Source organism: Ambystoma mexicanum, chromosome 4p (assembly GCF_040938575.1).
Source record: "Ambystoma mexicanum isolate Mex_15411 chromosome 4p, UKY_AmexF1_1, whole genome shotgun sequence".
Taxonomy (NCBI): Eukaryota; Metazoa; Chordata; class Amphibia; order Caudata; family Ambystomatidae; genus Ambystoma; species Ambystoma mexicanum.
This window is the reverse complement of record NC_090927.1, coordinates 779,125,656-779,141,855: the sequence shown is the minus strand read 5'-3', so window position 1 is coordinate 779,141,855 and position 16,200 is coordinate 779,125,656. Positions and strand designations below refer to the sequence as shown.

Genomic DNA, 16,200 nt, shown 5'->3' with positions numbered 1-16,200 from the left:
AAGTCTGCCGGATGGGTGAGCCTGGTTCTGTGCGGCAATGACACACAGGTCTGCATGCAGAACCTCCCTGTGATACACGTGCTTCCTCTTGCAAGGTAACACGAGTTCTTCCTGCATGGTCTGGCTGGACAACTGATGCACCTCCCGGCAAGTGCGTAGCTCAGCCGATATGGTACACTCAAGCTGCTCAAACCTCTCCTCTGACCGCACCCTCTGGGACGTCAAGAAGACACCCAGAGTGGATCTGAGGGAGTTGTATTCAGCCCTCAGGGCCTCCATGTGTGCCTCTGCGTGAGCAGCAATAGCTTGACACAAAGACATTTCAGCCTGGCGTTCCCTGTCTGAGGCTGCCATGCCCAACCTGAGCGAGCGGGCCGTGGACTGCGCCGCCTGCCGCTGGAGAAGCACCTGCCTAGCAGGGGGGAACACGGATTGGGCCACACGTTCCATGCTCACAGCGATGTTATCAAGTGCTGCCCCCTGCAGTTCTGAATTGGCAGTCATGTTCTGCTCCCACTCAGTATACCTCCGTGGCGTGCGGCCACCGCGTTGCTGGGCCTGACACCTGCGGGACCCAAGGACCAGCCACCCTTGTTGGGTTGGCACCGCCTGCGGCTGCACGACTACATGCCCCCGTCTACATGATGCCCCAGGCACATCAGCGACTGGTGTGGAGGGTGACCCTGCATCCTGATCCACCACAGGCAGAGGTCCCACCACTGTCTGGCCCCTCAGTGCAGGTGTTGCGGACAGAGGAGTGTCCACATCAGAATCACTCACCCCTGACGTATGGACCTGATGCACATTCAACTCGACATGGCCGTCGGAGTGGTCATCTGGGCTGGACTCATTGCCAGCCAAAGACAAGATGGTTTGTAGCACATGTGTTCTCGTGTTCTACCCCCCAACAACCCCCACTTGTGCCGGGTTGCGGTTGTGATAACAACCCTGTGCCTGGCATGACAACAACATCCTCTGGCTCCATTGCGTCATCATCTGAAAAGTGGAGAGAAAAAAACATTAGTACACATAACACACACACACACATAGACATCACACAGACAGCCAACACATGAAGCAGACATGTCACACACAAAAGAGAACCTGCCATGCATGTCTGGTCAATTTGACAATGCATCAGTGAGTAGGCATATAGAACGGTGTTACACGGCTCAGAAGTGGGTTGATGCAGTGCAGAACATGTGTACGTTACTCACTATCTACATCATGAACAATTACTTCATGATGTGTATCAAAAAACGTGAAGGCAGTGGAAGGGCAAGTTCAGGCATCACGTGCAATGTGCATGCAATGGGTTGCATGGCTACAAGCAAACTCTCCCCCCCCCCCCCCGCGAGTGAAAATGCAGGGATGCCTTGCATGGTAGCAAAAGGGTGACCAGAGACCTGCGTATTGGCAGACAGTGTTGACTAGCATCAAAGGCATCATCTGAGTCAACTGACAACACAGCAAATGATGGGACAGTAAGCAGGACACATGACGAACCCTCAGTAGTACACCCATGTGTGCAAAAGCCACTATACCAGTTGGACAGAGTCAGTGGGCCTGAAACTGGGGGAGGTCTGTGCCCCACACAGACTGTGACACCCTAAACGTGTGTGATGCAGGACTGGGTCAGAGTGGGCATGGGATGGATGAAGATATGCCATGAAATGTTGTTCATCCAAGACACGTACTACAATCATCATCCAGTCAAGGACACACCGGGGCATGCATGGAATGCACATGGAGCATGAATGAACACTCATGTCCCTGCGGAGCATCTGCCATCTGCACAGTCTGGCAGGTTGGCTGTTGGAAGTTAGCATGTACACAGGAGGCTTGAACAGGCCATTGCAGTAGGCCAAAATGATGCACACCAGTGCAATTGTGTAATTGGTGTGCAGGGAGGGTGGAGGGGCAAGGGGGCATGCCTACGTGGAGTACCTGCATGCAGGCAGAGGACACATGCACATCAGTCATGCAATGACATAGTCCCAGTGGTGAGAGGAAAGACACCCCTGGCTGCATGCAGAAGGAACAGTGAGTTGGAACATGGACCAGAGGGGCATCTGGGTGACTAGCATGTGAGTAGGGTGCAAGTGTGGTGATGAGGACAGTCCCCATCTGCTCTACATGTCCACCATCCTGCACAGCATGCACGCATCAGTGAAGCATTGCAGGACTAGTACATGAGAACCATGTACACATTGCATGTAGTGGCAGTCAAGCACATCACATCACACAGGCAAACTGGACATGCACGCAACAACACTCACTGGACGGGGCATCAAAGTCCTGCATCTCTCCCACTCCTTCGACCAATTCTGCTGGTATGAACTCTGCAACGAGTGCCTTGTGCGGAGTGAGGTCATCCTCCTCAGGTGGTGGCCCACCGCCAGTCACCAGAGTCATGTTGTAATTTGAGGCACGCTTTGCCTTAGTGCTGCGTTTGAGGTCATCCCAATGCTTCTTGCACTCGGCACCTGTGCGCACCTCATGGCCGAATGCACTCACATTATCCGCGATATGCTTCCAGTGGGTATTCCGATGGGCAGCCGTAGTTTTACAATTCGGCCCCACTAGCATGTCACGGCAGTGGGCCCGCACGTAGTCCACAAGGGAGTCCAGTTCCTGTGCACAGAAAGGCTTCTTCCTTGTCGTGCAGGAGGCCGTGGCTGTGTCTGGAGTCCCAGCCTGTGCTCCAGATGCAACCTTCCTCCTCTTGGATAGTGGCGTGGACCCTGGCTGGCGAATGCCGCCCTGATCAGTATGGCCAGTGGCACCAGTGGATTGAACCAAGGGAGTGGCAGGTGGAAGGGCTACCAAAGGCCTGACTTGCGTCAGTGGCTGCTGGGTGCCCTGGAATGGACTCTGCACAGCAACATCCGCTGTGCCAGGGTCATTGACCGTGACTGTCCTGGTTGGTAGACTCACAACCGGGGTGTTGTTGGCTGCATCTGCCCCTGCACTTGCCAACACAGATGCCATTACTGCCCCAGGGACACGTGTCTCGGTCAGGGCAGCCCTGCGTGCACCTACGGTGTTCCTCCTGACCTGCTGGAAATCTTCCATGGACTCTTCAAGTGCCAACGCAGCCTGCTCTGGCAGACCCTGAGCCTGGGTGGTGGTGTCACCAGCTGCACCTGCAGCTACCACTACCCTTGGGCCTGTGGCAGTCGATGATGAAACAGACTGCCGGGTCACATGGGCGCCAGTGCCAGATGCAGAAGCTGCTTCTCCCGGAACCAGAGGGGGTGGTGGCATGACTGCACCAACACATGGCACAACATCATGCCCAAGTGGCGCTCCCCTGCCTCTTCCCCCTCTGCAGCCACCCTGGACACCCTGGAGTCCCCCCCAACTCCCTGGTCACCCCGGCCACGTCCCTGACCACGCCCATCACGAGGAGTATGCCCAGCTGAGGCGCCACTCACCTTTGGTGGCCTCACAACCATGGCCCAGATGTAGTGCCGGCCCAGATGGAGAAGTGCCAATGGGAGGTGTACAGGACAATTGTCCTGGGCAATTGGGGTGAAGGGGGTGGGATACAAGATGATAAAAGCACCCTTGCACCTGCAAGGCTGTATGTGACCCCGGTGATGAAGTGACAGGTCACGCAACACTCATGCACCCCAAAACTGCAGTAAAACAGTGCATGCAACCCCGGTAACACACGTGTGTGGAATTAACCTCCCGCAGTACGCGGTGGCACCCAGGGACATGAACAACACGTACGCGTGGGACATGCAGGCTACTATGACCTCAGAAATGGGTACGCGATACACAGGGGCACCTGCAGTGGGAAAAATAGCGTGCGCGACTCACCATCAGACTAGCGTGATAATGAAAAACATGCAGAGCCAATACCCCCGCCAAAAGAAGAGATACGTCCTTGATCCGCTGTGAAGTTTTGATGGTGCGCGAAACAACACGAAGTAGCAACACACACGACGGTCTCCACGAAAGGCACATACAGCGAACTGCTGGCCCCGCTCACCTTTAACCCGTGCTGAGGGAAACGGCTGTGCGCATCACGTCACTTACGTGCTTAGGCCCTTTCCTCGGATTACATACATTAACACACGGACGTGCTGTTTTTTCATGTGCTGAATCACTATGCACCTGTCACGAGGGAAACGCCCGCGCACATAACGTCAGACGCTCTTACGCGCTAAGGGCCTTTCCTTGAATTACACACTAATGTGCACTTTTTTCACGTGCCAAATCACTCAGTCTCAAGCTGGCCACGCGACAACACACGGAAGACCACGCTCCTGCCCAAACGCCCATTTTCCTGCCCCCCAGGCCCCCGAGCACGCTGCCATCTGCTGCTGCCTGCCTGCTGCCCAAGTGCCCTGGTATTGGGTGCCTGCACGTCGGCCATCTGCAGGGGTCCAGTTGCTGTGTCCACCCCTGCTGGAACAGAAGACTCCCGACTGGGATACCATCGCTCCACAGCCCAGCCCCAGGACCCAGTTGCCCACCCACACCTGCCTGAGAGGCAGAGGGATACCAGCTTCAGCGATAAGGAAGTTGGTATCCTGGTGGAGCAAGTTCTGGGGCATTATGATACCCTCTTCACACCATTGCGCGCCGACAAGGAAGGACGGAGGAGGATCTGGATGGACATAGTGGGTGCCATCAACGAGGAGCAGGTGGCACCCTGAGACCTGAGACTCGTCCAGAAGTGCTGGGAGGACTACAAGTCTAGGACCCTCAAGAGGCCCGGCGCCTCTTAGAGGCAGAGGATGCAGTGGGGCGCCGGGGCCAGCTTACCAACCAGCAGATGAGGGTCCTGGAGAGCATTCACCCAGTGCTTCGCCACCAGATCCTCAGGATGCAGGCCCGTCTGGAGTTGAGCGGTAAGTGGCCATGCATTGCTGTGTGAAACAGGGCATGTTGCAGTGTGCTGGTAGTCAGCTACTTGCCTGTATGTGTGGCATAGGCCATGTATGGATGTGTGTGTGCAGGGACATCATGGTAATGCATGTGAGACCAGTCATGCGTGAACCACATGGATGGTGCATGTGTTCCAATGCAGCATGCGGAATGCACACATGAATGCATGCCTGTCTGTTCTTGGACATGGATGGGGTGTGAGAGATGGGTGCTGCTCTCATGTACATATATGGTGTACATGTCTGTGTGTCTGAGAAGCATGTGTGTGACTTTGAAACGCCATGGATGCATGACACATGTCCGTGACGATGTGTTGATTCACTTATGCAGTCCAGTCATCCTTGTATCCACTGTGTCTGTGGTGTACAAGCCCTGATACATGACCCTCCTGTGATGTGTGTGCCTGGGATCAGTATGAGCCATGATGCATGTGAGTTTGAAGCCAACATTTATGTCAATAGAGGCCTTTGTACATGGATGCTGATGTTGATTGCATGCGCCGTGCCTGTTTCTGCATGTGTTGCCTGCATTGACCCATGTGTTGTGGAGGAAAAGGATGGAAGTGACGTTTGACAGTGCCACTCATGTGTTATTGCTTCCTGTCTAGGGGACTATTGTGCAGTACCCTGATGCTTGTGTTCTATGTCTCCCTCTACGCAGCGTCGCGTGAAGAAGAGGGCAGAGATGGCGCTGTGGAGCAAAGCGGTGGGGATGCCTCCACCGGGCGGCGACGCAAGGCCCAGCCACTCTCCCAGGAATTGCCATCATCCGGGAGCTAGGGGACCGGTGCAACGTCTGCCACTACGGCTGTAGCGGAACGGCCGGATGAGCCCCCACAGGGGCTTGCAATGGCGGAAGACGGTGCGGAGACATCCAGGTTGGTGGTCTCCACAGAGGAGGAGGAGGGCGCTACTGAGCCGCACATGGGGCTTGGTGAGGGTATTACCACTGGTGCAAGTGGTGCAGTCCAGGGGCAGGAGGCAGCACAGGTCACCGCGGAGGGGCCTGTGCATGTCACTGTCCCTGACCCTGTGACTGCACCACCATGCACCAGCAGGGATGCCCAGTCTAGACCCGTCCGCAGGTAGGGGGGAGGCTCACGTCATCTGGCACTCCACTACCTGCAGACGAGGAGTCCCAGGACCGTATGGGGTCCATCCTGATTGGTGTCGCGTTGTGCACGCGTGTCATTCGTGATGACGTGCGTGCTTCCTGGTGGGACCATGCACGCCATCACGAAGAGCTGCGTGGCAACGTGGCACAGTTGGGAGGGGTCATGGTCGGAGGGTTCCTACATGTGTCGAGCACTCTGGCGGCCCTCTCCTCCTCTGTGCAGACTATGCGCCAGTCATTCTCCCTGCCGCCTTCCGGCCAGATTCCACAGGGTCCCATGTGGACCTGGCCCGACCAACACAGCGAGCTTGGTGGAGGTCCCATCCCTGCCACAGTCGGGAGCCGGAGGTCCAGCAGGGGTGGACAACCCACCAACTGGAGACCAGCAGATGGAGGATGTGCCGGCATCATCGAGCAGGGCACATGGACAGCAGCAGCAGGCTCAAGGTGGGAGCAATGATGGCTTGGGGCCATCAACATCAGAGGGGCAGGCATCGGCCAGAGGGCTGGAGGACCCTGGAATGGGAGTGTCTTCCGTGTGGCTGCGGTTGGGTCAGCGGATAGATGCGGAGCGGCAGCCGGCGGAAGAGGCACGGCTCACCATGGTCAGGGCGGAGTTCTCCATGTGCAGGGCATGGAGGCGGGCTGAGTGCCTCAAGGCAACTCGCAGGGAGTTGGAACAGTCCATGACTGCATCCCTGCCAGACCTCGGGGCCAGGGCAGAGGCCCGCCTCCAGCACATCGACATGGAGTTCGATGATGCCCTGGCCCGGGACATCAGAGTGAGCTGTAGGACTTGCCCGCCACCATTGTATATAGTTAGTTAGTGTTAGGTTTCCTTTCTGTTTTTATTTCTGTTGGGGCGCTTGGACAATGCCCCACATTTTTGTATATAGTTCTTCATTAGGTAGGGTTTTTAGTAGGTTTAATTTCAATGGTTTGTACTTTGTAAATTGTTCTTCACTGGATTTCACTTCTTTTTTTTTATTTTTCCATGGAGCAATGGTTTTATCTTCTTTTTTCCCTTTGGATTTGTTTTGCCAGACTGACACTTTGGACACGTGCTTTTGGATTGATTTGGATTCTGCTTTCCTACATTTTTATTTTATATTTTGGACATGCAGCTTTTTATTCATTATTTGCATTCTTGTGTGTTTCATTTCATTCCCTTGCTTTTGTGTTTAATACATTTTTATTTTCTACTTCAATGTGTGGTATTCTCTCTTTGATTTCATGCATGTCACAATGTGTGTTTTCTCAGTCACATGCACCCATTGTGTGGGTGTGACGGAAATATGTTGATGTGCGTACTTGCCATTTGGGATGTATCATGTGCTAGGGATTTCATTGTGGGGTGGATGTAATATCTGGTTGTGTGTTTGGAATGGGATGGCGTGGGGTGTGATTTGGGTGGCCATAAGGCCCATGATTGTGGATCGTCATGAGGTGTTGGGGTGGGGACATGAGTCGGGGCCTGCTGGCAGGTGCCTGTCACTGCTGGGTGGATGGGGGGGGGACATGAGTCGGGGCCTGCTGGCAGGTGCCTGTCACTGCTGGGTGGATGGGGGGACATGAGTCGGGGCCTGCTGGCAGGTGCCTGTCACTGCTGGGTGGGTGGGTGTGCAGGGGGACATGTGTCGGTGCTCACTTGTGCATGGTGACATGTGGCTGGCTGGGGGGGCATGGCCAGGATGGATGGGCTGGCTGCAGGGCATGGCCAGGGGTGCAAGGTAGTCCCCTGTGTTGTGGGCTGCCTGCAGGGTCTGGGGAGGGGGGAGAGGGCACACCTGGGAGGACACACACTGCCAATTTGCGTTGGGGCACCCCAGGAATACACGTTCCCCTCCTGCGGCAGCGAAAATGTGTGTGAAACTCCCCGCGCACCCCAGTAATCCACATACCCCGCTCGCACAAGGCCGATCACGTGTGATACTACACGCGCACCCCCACAATACACGTACCCCGCTTGCACAAGGCCTATCGCGTGTGAAACTACATGAACACCACCAGAATACGCGCAGGCAGCCATCCACCCTCCCCATACCACGCAGGCAGCCCTTCACCCCTGGGCATGCCCCGCAGGCAGCCCTTCAACCCTGGGCATGCACCGCAGGCAGCCCAATCACCCTGGGCATGCCCTGCAGGCAGCCCATCCACCCTCCCATACCCCACAGGCAGCCCATCCACCCTGGGCATGCCCCGCAGGCAGCACATCCACCCTCCCCATACCCTGCAGGCAGCCCTTCACCCCTGGGCATGCCCCGCAGGCAGCCCATCCACCCTCCCATACCCCACAGGCAGCCCATCCACCCTGGGCATGCTCCGCAGGCAGCCCATCCACCCTTCCCATACCTTGCAGTCAGCCCTTCACCCATGGGCCTGCACCATACCCCACAGCCAGCCCTTCACCCCTGGCCATGCCCCGCAGGCAGCCCATCCACCCTCCCCATACCCCGCAGGCAGCCCATCCATACTGGGCATGCCCCGCAGGCAGCCCACTCCACAGGGGGGACTTTTCCGACATTTTACACGCGATTTCGCTGGTGCGAGCGGGGTACATGTATTCTGGGGCGTGCGCAGGGAGTTTTGTACGCTATTGGCCTTGTGCGAGCGGGGTACATGCATTCTGGGGCGTGCGCGGGGAGGTTTACATGCATTTTCGTGGTTGGGGGGCTGTGTGCTGGTCCACTGACCTTTGCGCCATGTACTGGATTTGTGCGCTGTTCATGGCTCACGGGGCGGGGTTGGGTACGTAACTGGCGCTGCTGCAGTGTTGCTGCACCGCTCTGCGCCACGGCTGGTTATGGATGTTGAAGTCCATGAATACGCTGTGCGCTGAAATGGGTTTTGGTGCACGTGGCTGGCTCAGACTGCCACACGCGCACACTGTGCGCCAGCCTTGTGCGCTGAATTCTATGAATTACCCCCACAACTTTCATAACATTCTCAAATAACAAAGGTGCATTTTTGTTAATTCCGGCCCAGCATTTGCAAACAACTCTTTCCTTAAAGAGGTCTCAAAGGGCATCCATGGTGAGTACGCTGACTTCTTTAAAATATTATTGACTGTTTATATTTAAGCAATATGCTGCGAGCGGCAGGGGTATTACCGAGTCAGGTAATACCCCAGGCCCATAGTTATAAGGCCGAATGAAGTGAGGGCCTTAACGAAGGCCCCAGGCATATTGCTTAAATATAAATATTAAAAAAAATAGACGTTCCTGAATCCCCGGCGGGGGACAAAGGCAGCCTCCAGCCGCGTGGGGGCCCGGAGCGGGGATGGCCCTGCTCCGAGCCTCTACACGGCTGGAGGCTGCCACGCGGCCCGCCGTGGACAAAGGAGGCAGAAGGTAAGTGGGGTGGCGAGGTGGGAGGAAAGGAAAAAAAATAAACACATACCTGAGTCCCCGGCCGGGGGGAAAAGGTAGCTTCTCAGCCGCGTGGAGGCTCGGAGCGGAGATAGCGCAGCTTCGAGCCTTCTCATTGGCTGAGGGGCTGCCATGCCCCCCACCGGTAACAATGGCCGTGGAATCCCGGCTGAGGGATTCCCGGCCGGGTAATGCCCCGGCGAGGGCCAATCAGAATGCTTGTTTCATTCTGATGGAGCCCTCGCCGTGTACTAATGTAGTTTATTCAACAGGCTGAATTGTCTCTGGGCTCACTCGTGGAGCAGAACTAGTCTTGGCTCTCTAGCAACATATAATATTGAATTAAACAAAACGTCACTTATTGGGTGCAAAGGGGTTGGAAAGTCCCAGTTTGAATTCTTTTTAAGTGTAACAGATTGCCGTCTGGGAGGGTTTAAAAATCCTACCTTGTTCAATCTTTAGTATATAAAATGAAACCAGTAATTCTGTTGCTAAAACTGAGATCTGCTAATCGGACCATCTTTAATAAATGCTCCATGCCAAAATTGTACTGTAAACATGTCTTTGCTGAAATAGTCTAAGATGCCTTTTGCACCATCACAGTAGAGGCACGTGGCAGGTTCAAAGGTCACGTGCATTCCTGGCAGCTTCTGGAGCACAAAATGACAGCAGGCATAGGTGTATCTGTAGTCTTCTGCTCCTCTGATACAAACATGTATAGTTGTATGCCTTAGACCGGTGGCATGTTACTCTTCAAATATAATCAATGCCTGGTTGTGGAATGGTGACTACAAAAGTCACACAATTATACAGCCGGAGCAATTTGGTATCGTACAAGTATCAGCTCGATGAACAGAACTGCAGTTTCAACAGGGTTGATGTGGATCTGCATCTGGCCTGGATATCTCCACTGCAGCCATGTTGGGCAATGGCCAGGAATCTGCCTCCCTCCAAGGCACAGCAGCACCACCAGGAGATATCCTGCTAAGCCAGGACTTCAAAGACAGCACTGACATGACCAAGCCAAATTCACACCAGCGGGCTCACCACTAGAGTCCCTTTGATGTGAGCAGACATGGTAAGTATGCATAGCTGGAGTAACCAGAGCAGAGCGAGAGAGGCTGAGAGGGATTCCACCCTCTTGGTTTATGATGGGGCTCTCAGCAGCTTCCTGTCCAACCCATTTCCTTCAGGACAAGGCATTCTGGATTTGCTGCCAAAAGTCAACGGGCATTTAAAACATCCTGGAATGGGCTGCTTATAGCAGGCTTAGTTTGGACCAATCCCGGTGATATTTTGCCTTTATGAGGAGGTGAGACCACCTCCTTTTATTAATCACTGTACTTGGAAGAACAGGAATTCGCCTGGACCTCTATTGAGGGGATACAGCATATCCCAAAGTCCTCTTCCAAGCAGATGAAGACAGAAGGCACCCCAGGTATAGGAGAACTGCGCCCCCCAACCATCCCAAACAAATGTTGAAGTGTGGACCAATAAGTTTCTGCTGGCTGTGGCACTGGAACCAGGATCCGGCTCGCTGGTGCTGAAGGCCTCCCTGTAGGTGCCAGCCAACCTCCTGTAGAGGAAGTGTAGAACTAAAGGATTCGCCTCGTCATACAGACCCTGGATTGGGCCTCCCAGCAACCCAGAAGCTCAGAATCAGCTGGACTCTTGTTTAGACATCTAGAAACCTCTTTGAGCTGGCTTTACCATGCTCATGCCCTTCAGCCAGCACAGGACTCGCTGTGCTGCTTTTGGCATTCTGCACAAACTTTGAACCGCTTGCTGCTTGTCGAGCCATTCAGAAGCCAGCTCGACTCATTTGAGTGCAGCAACTCTTCCCAGCACCATGGGAGCTACTGCCTCGAGTGCTGACTTGACCTGCTGGAAGCCATCACACTAGCCCATTTTGCATGCTGACTCAACCAAGCAGAGCCATCCTCTCATTGCCAACTGGACTATTGCCCCGTACCACTGAAAGCCATTGTCATGGCTTCCTTCAATGCCAATTTAACCGGACGGGAGCCCACACCTTTGGACTGACACGTGACTGTCAGTGGGATCGAATCGACTTGAATGTCTCAACACCAACTCAACTGCAGCAAAAGCACCTGTTGGGGGCGATCCCGGATCACCGGGCAGCCCCGTACTCGGGTCGGGTGGCACCCGACAACATAGACATTCGGCGGCGCCCAGGCCGCGTACTCAGGGGTGGGGGCTCATCCCACCCGCTCCGGGACACCGGAGCTCCACACACGTGGCCAGGTCCACCTGGCCACCGCGGCCCCGGCTCTGGGGGCACCCAGGCCGGGGTCGCATCCCCAACCCGCCTCACATGGTTGGGGGACCCACAGGGACGGCGTTGCCCGGCAGGGGCACCGTCCGGACGGCGTTGCCCGGCAGGGGCACCGTCCTCCAGCTGGGCCCCGACCTTGGGCCCAGCACACGTGGCGAGGCACCCCCCAGGCACCAACACAACACACCACGCGGAGTCAGGTTCACTCGTGACTGCCGAGCCGGAAGCGGCTCGGACCTTTTATTAGGTTGGTCACATGGGTAACCATGTGACCACATAACTCCATGGAACGTACCATGGCCCCTCACAGGGGTGCCATGCAACACTCCTCCTTTTTCATAACACAATGCAAAAACTCCAAAATTCCACCACGACTACCACTACTACTACTGGAGCCACTCTACTACTTTACACACCCTTTATTAACCTGGGTGAGTGGCTCTCATGTCCCTGAACGGCACCAGTGAGGGCTACTGGCACCACATAAAGCACTCGGAGCCTACAGGTGCGCACCACACAACATTGCCCACTAACTGGACCATTTTAAGCAAGTCCATGTCTGCCGGCTCAGTCTTCCGGGGAATGTCACTCATGATGTCCATCTTCAGTATGGAGTCGCCGGAAACCAGCTCGCACCCTCACCAGAGTTCATTTAGGACAGTTACTACGATCACACAAAACACCGGCAAAGCCGCACCTGGGGAGGCCCAGGGGCCACATCGGCTATGTCCACTTGTATGGGGGCAAACCTCATGGCCGGATGGCAGAACCCGCTTCCTTCGCGTTGTTGCATCCGCAGCCGCCACCGCCCCTCTTGAGAGAGAGGCAACCCACCTGGTGGGCGGTACCCGCCCCTCTCCTGGACCGGGGCCACCTCAGCTGTACGGTGGCCCCCCCCACCTCTTTTCCTTGCTCCTCGGAGCGGGCACACCCACCCTCGCGGGCCGTCCCCCTTCAGATGGGAGTGGGGACAGCAGAGGGGCAGCCGACTTCCCCACGGCGGCGGATGCCGCTCCATTGCCTGCAGGGGCAAGGCAGGCAGCTCTTTTGCCCGCTCCTCAGAGCGAGCACTTCCCTGTCCTTGCGAGCCCAGCTGGTGCTGGGCCCGCCTCCTTTGTTTCCTTTGCAGGCCCGTTCGATTCGGGCCTGCACCATCCCTTTTTTTTTTTTTTTTTTTTTTCCCCGGGCCCAGCTGATGATGGGCCCGCCTTCCGTTGGGGGCCGCGTCAGCTGTTAGGCGGCCCTGCCCCACCTCCGTGCTGCGGCCGATGCCGCTCCTCTGTCGGGGCCGCCTCAGCAGTTCCGCGGCCCCTTGTTTCCCTCCTCCCTGATGCCGGGGAGAGGTTCACGATGGGGGAGGGGCGCAGCCACCCACGCGGCCGATGCCGCGGGCTTCTTCCGTCTCCCTCGGGGGACGGGCGGGCCGCTCGCCCACCATGATTTCCTTGCGGGCCCAGCTGGTGTTGGGCCCGCCTCCTTCTCTTTCCCCGCGGCGATATCAGCCGCACCAGCGCTCCTTGGGGAGGGGAACCGGCATCCCCCTCCTGCGGCGATGTCAGCCGTTCCTCGCTGCGGCCGACGCCGGGGCACCCTCCCTCCCGACGGGGAAAGAGGCAGCCCCCGCGTTCTTCACTGCGGCGCGGGCCGCACACTTCTCCCCCCCTCTCGCGGCCGACGCCGCAGAAACTTCTCTCCCCCACGGGGATAGGGGGGAGAGTCTCCGCTCCTCCACATCGCGGCCAACGCCGCATCACACGCAGGGCTCCAGCCCTCGTCGCCATTGTTGGGGGCGATCCCGGATCACCGGGCAGCCCCGTACTCTGGTCGGGTGGCACCCGACAACATAGACACTCGGCGGCGCCCAGGCCGCGTACTCAGGGGTGGGGGCTCATCCCACCCGCTCCGGGACACCGGAGCTCCACACACGTGGCCAGGTCCACCTGGCCACCACGGCCCCGGCTCTGGGGGCACCCAGGCCGGGGTCGCATCCCCAACCCGCCTCACATGGTTGGGGGACCCACAGGGACGGCGTTGCCCGGCAGGGGCACCGTCCTCCAGCTGGGCCCCGACCTTGGGCCCAGCACACGTGGCGAGGCACCCCCCAGGCACCAACACAACACACCACGCGGAGTCAGGTTCACTCGTGACTGCCGAGCCGGAAGCGGCTCGGACCTTTTATTAGGTTGGTCACATGGGTAACCATGTGACCACATAACTCCATGGAACGTACCATGGCCCCTCACAGGGGTGCCATGCAACAGCACCTAGAAGCCCGGTTTGTTGCTGTTAAGAGCCAAAGATTAGTCCTGATGAAGTAATGCTAAGGTGTTGTTTGGGTGCACCCTTTAGAAAAAAGTACTTTTTCTTTCTAGTTTAGGTGGGCACAGGTACTAGAAAAGAAAATCGATTTTTTGCACCAGCAACCCACTTGTGCTACACATTCTGATGAACATGAGGGAATACTATTGCTGTATATATATATAATGCATCATTTTTGTTCGTTTACCAGTGTTGGCGAACCTGCTCTCATTATAGATAAAAAGTGTGCGTTTTTCTGTTTTTAGCTAGAGCAGGTCCTCAAGGTCCTTCCTGTGGGTAATGGCAGACTGCCTTTCTCTGCAGGGTCATTGTCTGCTTTGAACCCTTCTGGGCTTTTGGTCATACAACGCTGACAAATTTAAAACATTCCAGAAAACTCAAATAACCGAAGTGGTTTGATTTTCCCTGAACCTGGTTCAAGCATGAATAATTATGGCAGAGCTACATCCTGCAAAATTACAGCAGTACAATGGAAGGCGTTAATACAGAGCAACAGCAGTAGGACGTAGCTATGTTTCGACGTAGGAGAACATATAAATGTGCCAGTTCCTGACGTGTTGTGCTTCCTATTAGTTTGAGTCTCTATCCTAGATGTGGTCTGTCTGTCATCTAGACCCAAAAGTTGCCTTTGCTCACTTTTTATAGTTGTGGGTGCCATCCATACATTCAACACCCTCAAGCCGAAAGCAATGTTGCACTCGTAGCTGATTGTAATATAGGAAACAGAAACGACGATTCATAGCTTAATAGTTTCCTTATTAAAGCTAATAATTTATTGCTCGAATTTCATTCCTTCTAAAATCATTTTTTCAAATGTTCCCAATGTGAATGAGATCTTTTTCACTCCGTTAATTCTTTTCGCAAATTGCTTCTTATGTGTTTTTGTTCACTGTTTTCTCAATTTTTTGTTTGCCTTAGACACAGCGTCTCTCCTTTTCCAAGTGAAAAGATACCTCACAATTCTAATAAAATAATAGTTATGCACACATGTTTTTGGGGAAAATCGAATCCTAATTTAATGATCCGCTTTGTCAGAGTAATTTTAATTTTAATTATTGTAGATATTTTTACAAAGATGTTGCTGTAATTATAGATTAATGGATAAGAACATGTCGCAGTGTGTTGGGGGGCATAGACCGTGGAGGGTGGTGGGGAGTTTGTGCACCTCTAATCTTAGCTATTTTTTTTATTAGCCAGTAAGATAGGTCAGGGGTTCAACGCTCATTGCTGTGATCTGTGTTTGTTCGGCAGGTAACTGGTTCAAATCTCGGCAAGGACAACTCGGCCTTTCATCCCTTCGAGATCGATAAATGAGTACCAACTTTGGTTGCGAGATATTGCATGCAAATATGTTCTATGTAATGCGCTTGTGCGAAAGCGCTATGTAAATAACTTATTATGTTTTGTAGTGTAAAATGCAAAAACAAGTTAATATATTGGTGGGTTTTCTTTAAATCGCCACATATTAATGATTGATGCAAATGTTTATTGTCTAAAGCTTATTTCGGTCATTTTTTGACTGCTTGAGTTTTTGCCTCCATTTTGACTTTGTTCTGCTGTTCTCGCCATATTGCTCTTGAGTGTTAATTTCTATACCATAAATACATTTGGGTATGGCTTTGCCATTATAATATTTAATCAGCAATAGTGAAAATCCCCCGAATTTGTTCAGTTTTTTCATTTTTAGCATCCGTTTGTCGTCTTTAACATGCAACATGTCAATCAATGCAGGTTAACTGTTTATACTATTTAACAATTCAACAGATGATCTTCTCAATCTTAGGTACTCTGTTGTTATATTGCAATATATACGCAGGTTGCTAGTGATGATCCTTAACCAGACATCACATCCACAAACAGGATTATATACTAAGAAGAGACAACCCACACCATTGATGCCAACTTAACCGAACAACAGCGTACCTAAGCTAGAGAAGATCCATCCTATTCCTAGATCAAGTGACCACTGATACAGATTGAAGAACAAATCGCAGCACATGGCCTTGAAAATGACCTATTGTCAACACGTGTTGGCTGTAAGCAAATGAAAATTGGACTACAATAAACACAAACCATTGGACATACTGTAATTGTACAAGATTCATCTGGTGATTTGTTAATTTTAGGGGCATGCGCAATTAGCTAGTATCAACAGTTAACTTGTATACTATATGAGTTAAGGGTAGAACCTCACCATACTAG

General features: G+C 54.0%; 1 protein-coding gene across 1 annotated transcript in view; it reads left to right on the top strand.

Moving 5' to 3' along the window:
• SNAP91 (synaptosome associated protein 91) overlaps positions 1-16,200 on the top strand; it is a 1,173,930-nt gene that overhangs the window by 299,648 nt on the left and 858,082 nt on the right. The window lies entirely within an intron of this gene.